This window comes from Tyto alba, unplaced genomic scaffold, assembly GCF_018691265.1.
Source record: "Tyto alba isolate M040663 unplaced genomic scaffold, T.alba_DEE_v4.0 Super-Scaffold_23, whole genome shotgun sequence".
NCBI lineage: Eukaryota > Metazoa > Chordata > Aves > Strigiformes > Tytonidae > Tyto > Tyto alba.
The window spans coordinates 11,614,880-11,631,286 of record NW_024881297.1 but is presented as its reverse complement, the minus strand read 5'-3'; positions in this window follow the sequence as shown (position 1 = coordinate 11,631,286).

Sequence of the window (16,407 nt, the reverse complement as noted above, 5' to 3'; positions counted from 1 at the left end):
TCCAGGAATATTCTTTTAAGAGACTACAAACGATGCATGCCCTAATGTGCTACATAATCTCTTCATACAGGAAATGTGTGTCAGGAAAAATGCTAAGCAGGTCTCTTCTATCCAGGGAAGCCCACAAATCACCTTGTTCGGCAAAAATTCAAGTACAGCCGTGTCTTAATCAGCCTCACAGAGGCTCTTCAAGTGACACTGATCCAACAGAGGCAGCAATTTTATTACAATGCTTCCACCTCCCTCCCCCCATATGCTCAAAATAGTAACTCAGATGCAATAAAACACAATCCGTACAAGGAAATGTTTTTCAAGAATGCTTCCTCCATAACAGTTTTGACAAATACAATGTTGTGTACTCACACTGGGGGGCTCCAAGGCAGTGGCAAGCAGAACATCTGAACATTGCTGGACAAAGAGGCTGAGGAAGGATGTATAAATCGTGCTACTACCTCCGGGCCCTCAATTGCCTTCAGTCCAAACAACTTAATGCAACCGCCAAAATGGCAATATTCACATCTAGAACTGGACAAGGTCCATTATTGATGGATTTCTGCCATTACCATGTGAAAGGATGCTCAAAGTGTACAAGAACTGGAAATCTGCATGAGGTGAATCCAGTGGTGCGAGAGCAAGAAGCATCTGTAAACTCTGTGCCAAGCTTAGTTATTCCAGTGGACTATGAAATTCAGTCAAGGATGATGAGGACTCTGTTCTGACAAGGCTACAATGTCCATGATGGTTTATTCATAAAGCTAATTAAGCAATAATTCCTTTTGTATTTCAGCCACTACTTTTCCTGTAAAACCAGCTGATTAATTTAACCTAACCCAGAATACAGAAAAACAGTGCAAAATATGCTTCTTTAAAGCCATACCCTTCACCTAAAGGAAAACCATTGGGAGTATAAGACTAATTCTAAGTGCTATCACTAAGTACAAGAGAAGAATAAACTTTAATTGTCTCACTGTTATAGTTTTTAATAAAGATTTATTAGCAATCAGTTAGCATGACAGCAGGTTCCAAATTTTTTAGTGCTGATGTTAGGACAAGGAAATGTAAAGCCTATTTGATTGCAAGGGAAAGAAGAGATTTTTGAACAAAACAATAAATCCAGAATACCCTGCATATCCACAGGCTGAATTTACTTTTAAAAAAAAAAAAAAAAAAAGAAAGAAAAAGGCATGTATAAGGCAACACAGACTAACTGCAAGTACCTTAATCATGAGTATACTTTATTTGTGTATGTAGCATTAGCAACATAAAGTTGGTAACTTAAAGCAAAGTAACCTAAATAATTAACATATGTTTTTGCAGCACCTGTTTTGAGAGAGCCAAACTTATTGGATTTGAACTTTTTCATTAGTCTGCCAAATACGATATCAGGGTTTCAGACAAAATCTTTCCTCATCAGAAAGCACGTGACATTCCAAATCAACTTTTTATCAGATTACACGAACTCAGCATTCAGTGCTGAATTTTGAGTTGTACAGAACTCATCACTTCAATGCCAAAACAAAATCACCCAGCTCGTTTCCTACTTAGAGCAAGTGAGAGAGGCTGAAACTGTTCTGAAAATTCACTGTCGGTGTATTTTGGCATTAATAGATGTCTCTCGTTGAAGATGTACTGATTTCCCTTCTCACTCCTGTCTTGCTTTTATGTCAGATGAAGAAACATGCCACTGATGTAGTCAGATTGGTAACTGTAAGTTTGTTTTGAAGGGAGCAAATGCACCTAAAATCTGACTGAAAAGCCTTATTTTTCTTCACATTACATGTACTTCTAAAATTCATAGAAGCTGCAGGAACCTATAGTCTATCCACTCTACCTGAAAAATCTATGAAGAAGTGTTGCAATTTTTTCGGGTGACAGAATTATAAATATGTGAAGAAGTGAGTTATTTTGACATGCTTTAGATTGTGGATTTTCTTCAAACAGATTATTATTTATCTTTTGATATGGAATCATTTGGAACTGAAAGATGGAAGACTATGACTCAGCTTGGGTGTGCCACACTATCTGAGATTTGATTGTGAGTAGGAGAAAGGGGGGGCGGGGAGGAGGGGAATGATAGAGGAGTATGTTCTTCTCTTCCATTCTTTGGAAGCTTTAACACATATTTTAACACTTAAATTAAATTTTACTGTATTTGTATCATACTTGAATTTGCATTTGGAGCCTTGTGCTGAGCAGTTCCATTTGAATCTTCCACAATGGTGATACCTCCCAGAGTATCAGAGTATCACCAAGTGGTTTACTATTCTTAAGACACTGGATAAGTGTTCAGCATCATTTCAGCCAGCTGGTCGGGAAAAGTGAAAGGAAGTTTATCTTTACTTCTTCCCATTACTGTCTATTCCCCAGGTGATTTGATCTTTCTGGAAGGCTGGAGTTGTCCCCCTAAAGCTTCTCCTGCTGGAGGCAGCAGCAGGTCATATGGGAATCAGACAGAGGAAAAATCTTTCTCCCACTCACTCCCTCTCTGCAACATGCAGACCCACTCTGCATCTCTGTTCTGCTCCAGCGCTTGGTGGAAAGAGTGGGGTGTGCTTTCAGATGGGAGAAGAGCAAAGATGGAGCACAACCTACCAGAAGTCCCCTTACAAGTCCTCTGTTGAACCGCAGAAGACATACAAGCAGCATCACCCTCCTCTGAGAAGGAAGTGGCCAAGGAAGAGGCAGAGAAGAGACAAGACAGTGAAAAGCAGGGACAAGAAATGGATATCCTGGTAACACTGGCTGCAAGTGCCATTGCATGTTGCTTAGAAATTGAGAGCTGCCGTAGTTTATGTAGAATATCAAAGCTGCCACACTCCACTGTTTTACTAGAAGAAATTTGCTTAGTTTATACAACACCGGAATGTTCACTGACATGGGGGGATAGAGGTGTGTGAAGCAGACAACAGACTTGAAAATCCTGACTCTACTGGCGTTAAGGATGCCACATTCAGATTTTAGGAGACTATAGACTTTGTTCTTGGTTGAAACAGTTAGAAAGACACTGGAATATACAAAAGATAGAAATACCTTTAAAAAATTACATCTCCATCTAATTTTTTTCCAATATAAAGAAATCTCAGCTAAGAGAGAGACAGCTCTGTGGAGATCACTATTGTTCTGTCCTTATTAACTCTGCCCACTTCTGCTTCAGCACTAGAGAAGTGTGTGACAGAGCACTGGCAACAGTTTTTCTGTTTTAAAATAGCACTGCACAATTTCAGTAGGCTAAAGAGCCCAATAGCATTTAAAATACACACACATTCACGTGTATTTCTTGAAGTATTTCCTTGCCAGGCACCAGGCAAGTTTTCCTCAACTCTAATGAGGACTTCAGAAACAGTTACACCACCTTTATGAATGCTTTAAACAGAGAAGAAATGCCACAAAAGGTAAAGTAATTAGGTCCTTAGTGTGAAATTAGCTGCTAGACTGCAGCCATGGAACAAAGGAGAAAGTAAAGGTTCTAGACAAAATTAATTGCCTTTCATATGCAGTGATCAAGGATATAAGCTCCATAGCACAAGTGATAGAAAAAATCAAGCTAGTGGGAGCAAAAAATATAATGATCGTAACTGCCAATGGTGTGTCCACCTCTGTACATGAAACTGAAGGCAAGGAAATCACCACCTTAATAACTGCTCACTCTAACGAGGAACAGTCAATGCCAAACTACACTACGTGTCAGTTTTCCGCTTAATTGTCCCAAATGTGTCACTACATACACCTTTTAAATGGTTGCAAACAAATTTTTGCCAGTTATTTTCCTCAGCAAGCAGACCTGTCTGTGCTCACAATGCATTCTTCCCTGGTTTTCACTGCCTTTTTTATACAATGCAATAGTTAAATTTCATAGCTCAGGTGACTGCTTCTTAATTTCCCTCTCCTCCATGGCTAAGAGTAAATTGTTCCTCGCTTATACTTGATAATTGAAACAAGCATCTCCACACTATTATTTGTTAAGTACAGCAACACATATTGATCTATAATTGAATTAAACAAGAGTCAATTTTGCTTTGTTTGTACAGGTAAGTAGATCAGAGAACTCTTCTGAGAAAAGTAGAAAAGATTTTTAAAGGCTATGAGAAAAACAGTTAAAGTGCCCCCTCAGGACACATTGCAGCTTCAGAAAATACTCTTGCACTGCTTGACTCAATAGATTGTTTTAACAGATCTCTGCACAGGCTCCATGAATTTCTAGCTGTGTAGTCTCAAGCCATTCTGTGCATGGAGCATGGAGAATACACAAAAACAAGGCTGCAACACATACAATACGTTTTGTGGAAGGCACATTACGGAGATCACTTCTGGAATTCAGTGCACAATGGTAAGACGCACTCCCCCTTTTCACCCCATGTCTCTATTTCCACTTGCAAATATTGCCTATTGTAAATTTCTGTGTTTGGTTCGCATCCCTGGAACTGAGACTGCTCTATCCTCAATCAAAAATCCTGATGCTACAGTGCCAGTGCTGTACAGTAATTGTGCATGTGTCGATTAATGCTGGACACAGCACCAAGAGCTTTGTACACTTTAAAGACCTGCATGTCTACAGCTCACCTTCACTATGAAGCACGGGGAGTCACACGCATTCGGTACATTCTGTGTTCATTTCACAAATGTAATAAAATTGCTTTATCTGATAGGTTGGCTAAGCATGTCACAGTGCGGTCAAAAGGAGAAAACCACTGACAAATGCTAACTCTAAAATGCCTTATCTTTGGCATTATAAACCTTGTGGCATTATGGGACCATTTCATTCCCACGAAAAGTCATGATGTTATGCAGAGTCCTCAGACCCAGGGTACCTGAGGAATCCTCTCATTCTCTGATGAACTCTGGTGATGTTGCCAGAGCCCCAGGAGTCCATGTGACTCTTCAACATCTTGGTGACTTCAGCATCTTGTCCCAAAAGTAGTCTCATACGTCAGTTGATCCTAGCTAACTGCAGAAGGGGAGATTTTCAAGCACTTCTGCTCTTTTCTCTGCCATCAAATTCAACTGCTACTACAGAGAAGTACCCATAGTCTTCATTACATCAAAGTCCCCAGAACAAAATTAAGACAAGGTTGTTTTCAGATCAGCCAGGGTTTACAGACATTTCAAGGGAGAAGAAAAGATTAGGTGGCACCATTCTGTAGAACATACCATGACATTGCAAATTCGTTTTTATCACATAGCCCAGCAATGATTTGAAACACAAGAATCTTAACTTGTGAGGGTGCCTAACTTGTATGGTAAATGCTGTCTAACTACAGGGAATTATTTGCTCTTATGCAGTTGACTCATGGCCTATGAATAACAAGACGCAATAGTCAGCTTAAGAAACTTCCAGTGCATTGCTATATTGTGCACTAGAACACAAACTCTGGCCTCCAGCCTTACAAAAAAGTTCACCTCATTTCAAGAAAACAAAAATTAAAAAATTAAATTTGTTTTAGATCTCATATGTCAGGTTGTTACAGCTTGTACGACGTACAGTGATTTAATAGACTGCATATACAAAAGTCACTGCTACACAGAGGCAAACATTTACTAAATTCTAGTGCCTGAACAAACATTTTATGTAAGTTTTACATTTGATATATCACATGTAGTCACCTGAAGCAATATGTCCAGGAAATGTGAGGAAACAGCATAACAGTGTTAAAAATCCACATACCTTGTCAGACATCATTAATTCTGTAATGAAGTTTACAAGGAACTGAAATCTCAGGACCACTGTTGCCTGAAGAGACAGACAGGGCTATTTAAATCCCACACACCAAAGGACACTGATTTGGTTCCTGACAAAGAAGTATCAGGAAAGTGACAATAAGGTAACATTGTCCTCTACAGTGCTTGCTGAAACATAATGCCCTATTGTTAATCTACAGAACAAGTGGTTATAAACAGCAAGAAAAGAAAATACACAACATTCTGATTGAGAAAAGTTATTGCCCAGTGTTAACTTTTCCTTGCCTTGATGTGTGAATGCTAAGTGAACCCCCACTATCACACTCAAAGAAAAACTAATTCATCCAGGTAACACCCATAATAAATGCTCCTATGAACTCTAGAAACTCCAGGAGTATGAAATCAGAATGGAAAAAAAGTTATAAATCTCTAGATTTTAAAGCACTCAATTCTTAACAATAGTTTTCTTTCCCATTTTGAATCCAATATCTGTTAGGTAAAGTAAATAGTTAAAAACGAAGCAGCAGATGGTGCCAAGGACACAACATTTTCAGTTTTTACTTCCTAATTTGTAGGAAAAATGCCAATGGACCCCAGAAGAACAAGCCAACAGGTTCTGCTGCAAAGCCTGCAACCCTGCAAGGGTGGTATTTCAGCAGTTCAAGGAACTTAAATGCTGCTGGGTTTGTAGCCAAAACAACTATCCACCTATATATATCCTTGAATCTATCGCCGGCAGTTTGTTCTTGATTGTTCTTTTTCACTCTGTAAGAGGATTTTTAAAAAGGAAAGAGAGTTAAAGGTACTCACTTTTACATGCCGTTAGGTTAGAAAATGAAGGACTCTGAAGTTGTGAAGCTTGTAAGTTTTCCTTGCAGCATTGCCATCCGTGATCGTGCTGCACAAGCAGGCTTGACGCAGTCCCCCTTGGAAACGCTAACTCCCTGCTGAAACGGCCCACCCTCTAACACCATGGGGAAGGCTTGGTTTCCCCCAGGGAGAGCAACCCCCTTCACACCCCACCCCGCAACCAGCTCCTCAACCCTGCCACGGCTGTGAAGGGGAGCCGCCTGTGCCTTCCCTCAAAACAAGCACACCACAGCACTAGCAGAAAGATCTTATGCCACAAGTTTCACTAGAAAAAGCTGATTTTTTTTTTTTTTTTGAGAGTACTTAGAGCTCTGATTTTTAAGGCAAAAGGAGGAAATAATGTTGGAAAGGGATCTCTCATTCCTACCTAATACGTCCTGACAAGATGGAGCCTCTCCTTCCAAGTTCTTCTCACCTCACCAACAGGTACGAGTTTCCTGGGCAGGAATAGCACACAGCCCTCCCGGCCCCTCCAGGAAGAAGCCATGTTCCTGTCCTGGCCTCAGAAGCTCCAGCTGTGTGTCCCCAGGCCTCCCACAGCCCCCACGAGTCCCCGTCCCCGACCTCCTTTGGAGGAGCTGCCTCCCCCCTGCACACACTACTGAGCTTCCCAAAGGTTCTCCCCACCTCCCCGCGCCTTCCAGCAGATTTTCCCGCTCTTGCAGCAAAACAGCCCTGAGGAGGGTCACAGCTAGCCGTGCCCACCTGCGGGGTGTCCGTCCCCCTCCGTCCCCACACCCCCCCCCAGCGAAGAAGAGTAAGACTGAGCTTTGGAAAACCCTCTCAGTCGGTCAGTCAGTCCCTAACACACGGGGAGTCTGTTTTTGAGGAAGGTGGGTCACAGAGCTCCCTGTGTGATGGCAGCCATGTGCTGAGTGCTGGCGGTGCAGAGGAAGGTCAGGCCTCGGCTTTCTCTGGGAGCTTTTTCTTTCCATGTATCCAGCTGCCTCTCAAGCTGCAAATTAATTTACCCGAGTATATCTGAAAGACACCAGTTCTCTAGATACTAACGACGTTCCTGCCTACCGACGTACTCTGTCTATGAGGAACCAGCTCTCTGCGAGGCACCGAGGAATGCGCCCGGATTGATGGTTTTCCTCCGCAGTGGCATTCCTCTGGCACTGGACCCAACGTGCTCTGCTCCGCTTGCCATCCGAGGGATTAAACTCAAGGCTGCTTTCATTAGTGATTACATTTGAAATACAGCTGGAAGGCCTGAGAAAGCAAAAAAAAAAAAAAAAAAAAAAAAGAAACCCACCCCAACAAAAATCAGCCTTTCTGTGTTCAGTTCCAAGATGTTTAATATTCCTAGGGGGAATTAATTTTGTTTGGGATGGTTGCTAAAACCCCCTGTTTAAATAGCTATTTCACTGCTGTTCCAGTTCTTAGCATTTAAATGACTGGGAAATAGAGATCGTTAAAAGAGGATTCTCAGAAGTGCTGAATATTCACTATTTTACTGACAGGCAGCAACCTCTGAAGAGTGAATCTCCTCATTTGTCTTTCTTCAACAAGAAAGGAAGGCATTTTGTCAGGACGCAGGCCAGGGGAGATTTGGGGCAGCCAATCTGCTGCCGTATATTTGAATGCCATTGCTTTTTATGGCCACGTAGTTATGAAAACTGCCAACAAATTTCTTGTCGGCACTACTGTAAATATTCTGTAATTTCAGTGCAAGTCTAAGCAACTTCTTACACTTCCTCAAGAATCACAGAAGTAGGTCCCTGAGGAGAGGAATTCAGTATATGATATTCATGTTGCTGCTTTATTTGACAGTTTCATCTCACAACCTGGATGTTTAAAGCAATACGGCTGTTCATTCTTTCTCTTAAAATAGTAGTCTTGCATTCCTTCCCACCGCTGCTCGGGGTCACGGGGCTGGCAGGTGTCCGACTGATGGCCGTACCTGCTGTGTTGTCTGAGCAGCTTTCAGTAACAAAGATTTTTAACCTTTACAGGTTAAAAAGCTTAGCATTACAGCTCGGCCCATGCTTTGCTATTGAATCAGCACAGGGAGAAGGAGCCAATAGAGTTCTAAATGAAATCGAAAAGTGCGTATTTTATTTACCTTTCATTTTGAAACTTCCATTCACCAAGTAAAAATTTAAAGTAGATAAGCAGTTTGACCAGTAGCCAACACTCAAAATTACTGTTTTGTCTGCAAATGGATTAAGGACTACAGTCATAAATTACTCACCTATTTTTAATGACACTCCAGAGTGAATGTTGTTGCTGGCTGAGTGCAAGTGCTTCCTGATTATTAAAAAGGATCTTTGGTACTGAATTTTTGCAGACTGGTAACATCATGCAGACTTATCCAGACAACCCCATGTTCACTACCTTAAAACAGTTTTTATCTTACTTTTCCATACCTTGAGGATTCTTGAAAATACCTATTCTAAGATATATTAGGCTCCTCCTTGCTTTTTTAAACAGCAGCTTTTTTTTTTTTTTTCCCCCTTACAGCTGAACAACACTGACAGCTGGCAGCTGCTGTGGCTAGGATTCAGACACCCTAACTTTGACCATAGGTATCTAATCTAAACTGTTTTTCAGAAATCCCCATCTAGTTCCTTCCTAACTAGAGAGAGATCATCATCTTTAGAGAACAGTTCACACATTCCTCAAAGAGTTGGATTTAAGATGTTTCTGGCTGCGGCCCTTTCTCTCCTGGGAATGTAAATGACAACCAGACTCAAATTAGACAACAAAAGTTAGGTTACATAAACCCTTGACTCAGAGTCCACTTCAACATAAAAACACTGACTATTTATTTCAACTTGCTAGTTTTAAAACTAAGTATTACCTCAAATGAACCTGATCTGAGCTAAGCTGCACACTGCTCCTTCCTTTATCCAAAGATGGTCAAACTTCAGCTTCTATTTCTCATGCTAAATGGTTTGGATTTAGTAGTCAACACTGAATAAAATAATCATGGATGGTGAAGAAAACCATATGAGACCAGTGCTCTGAGAAAGCTCACAGGTGCTTCTTACATTTCCCACTGATGAGACTTCATGCATGTGGTCTCATTAATGATCAGGTGGAAATCTCCCTGAGATAAACTGTCAGTGGCTTTGGGATTTCTCTCGCTCTCAGATATATGGGATTATCTGGGCATATTTTACCTGGCCCATGACATACCACAACAAGGGCCCAAGGCACTTATGATAATTGCTGGGTTTTCAAGCAATTAATTTATATATCTGAAGAGTAAAGTCCTTTAGTCGAACTAAACTATTTAGATTTAAAGTAGAAGTACTTCTTTTAATATGAAGCATGGAAGAGTTCATCATCTCTTTTGGCCTCGAGCCCTAAGAAACTCTATAGCATACAGCTGATTTTCTTGAGTGGGATTTTGTACTCAGATAACCAAATTCTTAAGCATTTATGGAGATTATGATTAATTCAATGATTCAATTAATTTTATGATTTAACTTCAGTCCAGAAATAAGTTATTGTGAAAGTGTTTTGGTCATAATAATGTTTTCAGTTTAGTGTAATTATAACAGTAGAATACTTTCACTAATGCGCTTTCTTGATTTTATCATTGCTTTATAACAACCATATCCTTCCATACAGGTATCGTTGGATTATAAGTATTTACTTTGACCTTCCCTGTTTATGGACATAATAGGAAATTGCCAGTTTTGCCTAAGGTAATTGGATACACATGTAAAATTAATTCCTTTGCTTTTAATTTATGTTCTTCTATCAGTTGTGATAGGATATGACATGGCATGGAGCAACTGCGCAACTTTTTTTCCCATAGCCATCTATTTGGACTCTTGTTTATCTTGTTCTGTTTGTTGTGTTAAGTTCAGATATAAATAACCTGTTATAAAACTCTCTGCAGGGAAAAGAAACAGTGAATGAGTTATCAACTACCTACAAATATAACTAATACAATATGGAAACATAAAAAAGAAAAGATTCATCTTAAACCACGCCATTTTAAAATTTGATAGACTTAATGATACCTCATTTATCAATGAAAGAAATGCAACCATCTAATTTTCTTTTCGAAAACATATATTGATGTGTGGAATTCATCGCAATTCCTTTAGATGATCAATCAAAATAAAGTAGCATTAGATTTGGATTGCAGTCTCAGAACTGCAATGTCAACATATTAGATCTTGCATCATTTGCAAAATTTCAATACAGTTAGCAACTTGGAAAACTGTGATCAGTAGTATTTTCACTGAAGTCTACATCTCAACCTCAAGGATATATCGTTGAAATGATGGTAATTTGCTGTAGAATAAGGCACAGAGAAAAGTGTATGAAGCCTCTCTATTCCCACTGGTGCACAATATATATATACACAGTTATGAAGAAAAATATATATTACTGTGCACTACACTGATCCCCTTATACTTTTGCCCTTTTCTTTTATGTCTTTTTCTAGACAGTAGAAGAGGATTAAAATTATCAGCCAATAAAAACTGTAGCAAATACCAGACAAAGTAATAGAGGGGTTTAACATACCACTGCCATTCCAAGGTCAAGCTCCTGTGACACAGATTGCTTTAGGAAAGCAAATGTGTGTAAGTACAAACATCCAGCTGCTTAGAATAGGAATAGATATAATACGCTCCTATGTACCTAGAATTTAAGTTGCCTTAATTGATATTCATCTTCATTTTGGTGTTTCAATAATACGTTACAGTAATAGCAGATATTATGACACATTTCCTTGTCAAACATAGTCATGTACTGAGCAGTGCACTGGGAAAAAATGATTGAGGAAATTGTTGAAGTGGAGAAAAAGTCTTTACTACCACGGAAGAGGGCTGAGCTTGCTATTCTAGTTTTTAAATTTTAAGCATGCTGTCCAAAAATGCCAACACCCAGGATACTTCAAGTCTTCCTGATAGATTCAGCTACTTTTCCTAAATTTTTTTTTCATTTGTTTAATATCTGATTTCAGATTGAATGAGATGAGGTTTTTTACCCAAGTAAGTACAGTAGCTATATGTTCTCCACTGACCTATGGTGCTATCACAAATTGAAAATAAGGAGTCTACCAGGAAATACGTAACAGCCTTCCCTCAACTGCAACATCCCCCTCCCCAAAAACAAACAAAAAACCCCAACCAAACCATATCTTCCAAGATGAAATTTAGGACAAAGGTAGAATACTGAAGAGTGACGTATCTTGTGTTACAATCAATCATTTGCTTGATTAACTGATTTCAAGATTCACACAAAGACTTCAGCAAAATCCTGGGTTGTTTTGTGTTATAAATAACATTGTAAGAATGTTATTTACAAAGCACATTTTTTGTTTTCCTGTATTCATATTTATTGTTTTATTTGTGTTCCATAAGCATAGATTAAATTCTTACCTGTGGGTGCACACTTTATTCTTACAGAATGTGTTACTTCAAAACTTTACTGGAGGACCAGATAATTTTCTACTAAAGGGTAAGTGAAGTGTGCACCCAGAAATGTGAACTTTATCTACATTCATCCTGCCTTGAATGCAAGACATAGACCAGACTCAAACAAATGGAACAAAAGTCAGAACAAAATGTGCTCTATACCTGATAGATAAAACAAATGTGCGTTTTGAAGAAGGTAAGTGGCAATTATACCTGACATTTCCTGAACTGCATTTGATTATCCTGCAGAAGATTAGGTGGGTAGTTTCTGATCTTTTTGGCTCATGTTTAAAATAATTTTGTTATGGGTTCCAGGCTTTGGTTCTCTCTCTGGAATTCACATAACTTTGCCTTCTTAACAAAGTTTCATGAAAACTCATTTTAAAACATAAATTCTTGAGGCGTTGGAGAAGCAGGTGTTCTACTTAACATAGCCTAAATCTGAAAAGGCTAATCTGCCGTATTATCCCTACTGTGTAATAAAATCTGAACTGATTCAAAGAGCCTACATTTTACTGAAGTCCCCTCAATTTGCAATTGGCAAGGCATATCAAAAGAAAAGCTGTTAGGCAGAATTTTCTCTTGGTGAATCTGATCCCTGCTTTGGAGATGTCATCTAGTAGCATGACTTGTACATAATATTAACTGAGCCCTCATTTACTTAATTTTTAAAAAGTACTCTATTGAGCAGTTCTGCAAGTGCTCAAAGGGCAAAGTTTGTACAACAGTTCCAGCCCAGTTCTCCATCCAGGATCCCAAGTTATTATGCAAGCAAGAAACAAAAGCAGCAAGCTAGATTATAAAAAGTTCTTTCAGAGGAAAACTAGGTATGACAAAACTCAAGTGGTGCCATATCTCTATATTGCTGATAGTGCTCAAGTTTTATTGAAAGATAGATGATTCAGATTCAGCCTCAGAAGAGTATCTATTCAAAGGCGGCACTTCTCATGTGTCTGGGTTATGTTTTGTATCTTTCTGAGAACATTAACTTATATCTGCTTGAGTAGATCATTAATCATTAATTAAAAAGAAGCCAAGAGCAGGTAGAGCAAGACAAAAAGGTCAGGATATTTAGCAGACCCCAGGATTACGACAGTTTCTATAATCCACAGAGGTATGGTCACAAACTGTGAAACTATTCAAGGATTATTGGACCCACACAGTTCCAGGCCCAGCTAGTAATGCCACCACTCTTCTCCCAAACCTACCTCCCTGAATGAGGCATACAGAGCAATTAGTCAATCTGTGTGTGAGCACACAAGCTTATTTACTGCCATTATTGAGGCTCCATGACACCAGGGGCTCAAGGACCTTATGAAATCCATCAGCCTTTGGGAGATATTTAAACCCTTGGTGCTCAAACCAATGGAAGGATCTAAATGTGGATCTGGCTGCTACAAGTAGAGCACGCTCATGAGAAAACAGATCTGTTCGTGGGCCCATCACTAAATAGCATTGAACTACTAGTTTTCTAATGGAAAAAGAAAGATCTACAGAAGTATAATCACAGCATGATCAATAATTGAAATATGTAAAACATTTTATGATTCTCATCACAGAAAAATGTAAGCAGCATGAAAACCATAGTCTCAAAGATGTGCATCATTTGTATAGAAGACGCTCTATACCAACTTTAAGTAGTAGTTGGCTGGAAAAAGAATCCATAACAAGGAAATATGCCTTTCAGGACACTAATCACAGTAAAGGATAGTTTTGAGTTAGCACCATTGTAATTACAAAACAATTCCATTGACTCTCTCACAAGAGCTTCCCTTCAAAACCTGTCACTTCGTAGCAGTCTCTTTCTCCAGACACTTAACAGCCATGGTGACTGAAGTTGCACTTGGAGCACAGAAATTAGTGACAGTTATCTGCAATGCTGGCTTTACGTTAAGTCGTTATCAGGTATGTAGTCTGCTTCATGCTCTTGAACAGAACACCTGGGCATTTTTCTTAACTCTAAAATTCCCCTTTGTGCAAATGGTTATTTTTGTGTGTGTGTATGCAGGCAGTTAATAACTCGACTGGCATTTTAGTGCTTTAGTAATGCTAGAAGTTGTAGTATTGTCTTTTTAATGATGTCCAAACAAATTATCTGTTAAAAATAAACTGTGTGGTAGCACAGTGGGAAATGGAATTTAGCAGGCAGAAGATCAAAAGGAATTAAGTGCCAGAGTTCTGGCCTGTGTGCTCATAAAAATTGATTTGACTTAATAAGTTTAATGCAAAAGGGAATTGCATTGTGTGCGCTACTTTCCTGTTGATTTTTAAAAAGTGTGGGAGCACATCTTCCCTGCTGATGTCCATTAACTATGCCCATAAATACATAAATATAAACTGGGTCCTTCACTTTTTTTTTTTTTTTAACTAATTCTTATCGGCATTTTATAGCTAAGCGCACTAACTGGATTCACACAAAAAAACTGCTAACAGCTGCTACTTTTCACTCATATGAAATGCTCGCTTCTTTTTTCCCATGTTGATATTGAAAGAGTAAAAGCCCTGATTTATTTTTTTTTAATAACTCTCTGTTTCAACAAAAGGTGGAGGTGGTGTATTATAAGAAGGTAAAGCTAGCTGTCAAAAGTAATGTTTAGTATTACTTAATGGTATTTTGTGAATTTTGGATTTTGGTGGTTTTTTTTTTTTGTTTTGTTTTGTTTTCAGCATGCAAATTAGCTTGGTTTGGACCAAAAGTTCCTGTGGAACAGTGTAAATATTTAACTTATCTAAACAAGCAAGTACTTTCTGTTTATATTAGGTCTTGTAATCAATCTCTAAAAAGTCTTTTAATCTTTGGATGTGAAACCCAGCCATAATGCTTATCAACCATAAAAAAGATTGCCTTGATACATTCTTGCACTCACTTCTTACCTTTTCAGTTAAGCACTCTCTTGGTCCCTTGCTTTTGCGAGTGTGTACCAGGTGGTATGACCATTTTTCTGCAGAATCATTTTCTCTGTATGAGAATGTATGTGCATGATACCTGCTTGGCTGAGCAGCCACGGCTCTTAAACAATCCTGTTATTTGTTCAGGGGCATTTTTCGTACTTATGTTGATAAACTGGTAGACTATTTCCATCATAGCTGCTACCACAGTCACAAAGCAACAAAGTATTCCAAGAATATCTGAGGTGAAGACAAAAGTAGAATACAGTCTAAAATGCAGATCTTAGGTTAAGACATGACCTACCTTAACTGTCCTTGACTAATCTGAGATCTCTTTGTTCCCTGATTTTATTACATCTAGATATCTGCTGTGTGTTTGACATACATCCCATAAACGTAACTGTGAATTCCATCACGTAACCACCTACTTGTACAGCTGCTATACTTAATGAGAATCCAGGTGCCATAGTGCACTACTGGGGCAGGGGGGTGGTTGTGCTTGACTGTTGCTCCCCAACACTGAAACATCATGCATGGAACTGAGGGGTAAGAAGGCCGGGATTTACTGAGAAGTTTCTTTTGGGATTACTGAGCCCCAGTTGAACCTGGTTGAGAGCTACCATATTACAGAGCAGGCAGCAGAATTTATGTGACGCATTTTTTCCTTTGCTAAGTGCCCAAACATGTTGGAAATCTATGTCTTATTGACAAAACCAGACACCATTCATATGCTTTTGAGTATTTTATTGCACATATCCCTTCTAAAGAGACAGTGTTAAAGGCATATATCTGTGAAAGTTCATTAGAAAGATAGCTATTTATTGTAATCATTTACAGGAAACTGGCATCAACTTTTGTGGATAATAAAAGAGTATTCACAGACCATGGTCACAAACAAGCTTTTCTTGTGTGGGGCCTTGTATATACAAAATGTTTTTGCCATTTACAGTTCTGAACCAAAGTTCAGGAATGTGAATACTTCTGAATTCTCCCTCAAAATCTGGTCCTTGGAGTTAGTTTTTCACCTGACATGCACCATTTCTGATCTTTTGTTTGTTAATGATGACTTCAGCATCAGACCTTAAACTTTACTCTGTTTCAAAATATGTTAAGCTTTACACTGAAAGAAAATCTCTAAGGAGTGTTATAACCCAACGGGCGAATTCCGCTGTGGCAATCACTACTTATGTATGACAGTTGTTCTGATTTTGTTCAAGGCATCAGTTTAAACTGCTTTGTCCTGTAAATTACAGCAATCACAAATTATTCTTGCATGAAAAATGGATATCCACATGGACTTTGCTGGGGAAAGATAAAACAAACAGAGCAGTATTTTTCCCTTGTTCTTACGCAGTTACTCTCACAGCCTTTCACCTGCAGCCCGGTACTGTCAGGGCAGGTGCTTGCGCGAACTGATTGCCACTGGCACAGAATTCGCTCCTTCCTTCCCCCTCTCTTCCTGCCCCTCAGCTGTAGCCTTTGCTTTTCATTAGCAGCTCAAAGACACACATGCACAAAGCCTCACAACTCGTCAGCAGACAGAACTCCCCACTTTGGTTAGTGCCGACAGCGTCATGATCAGGAA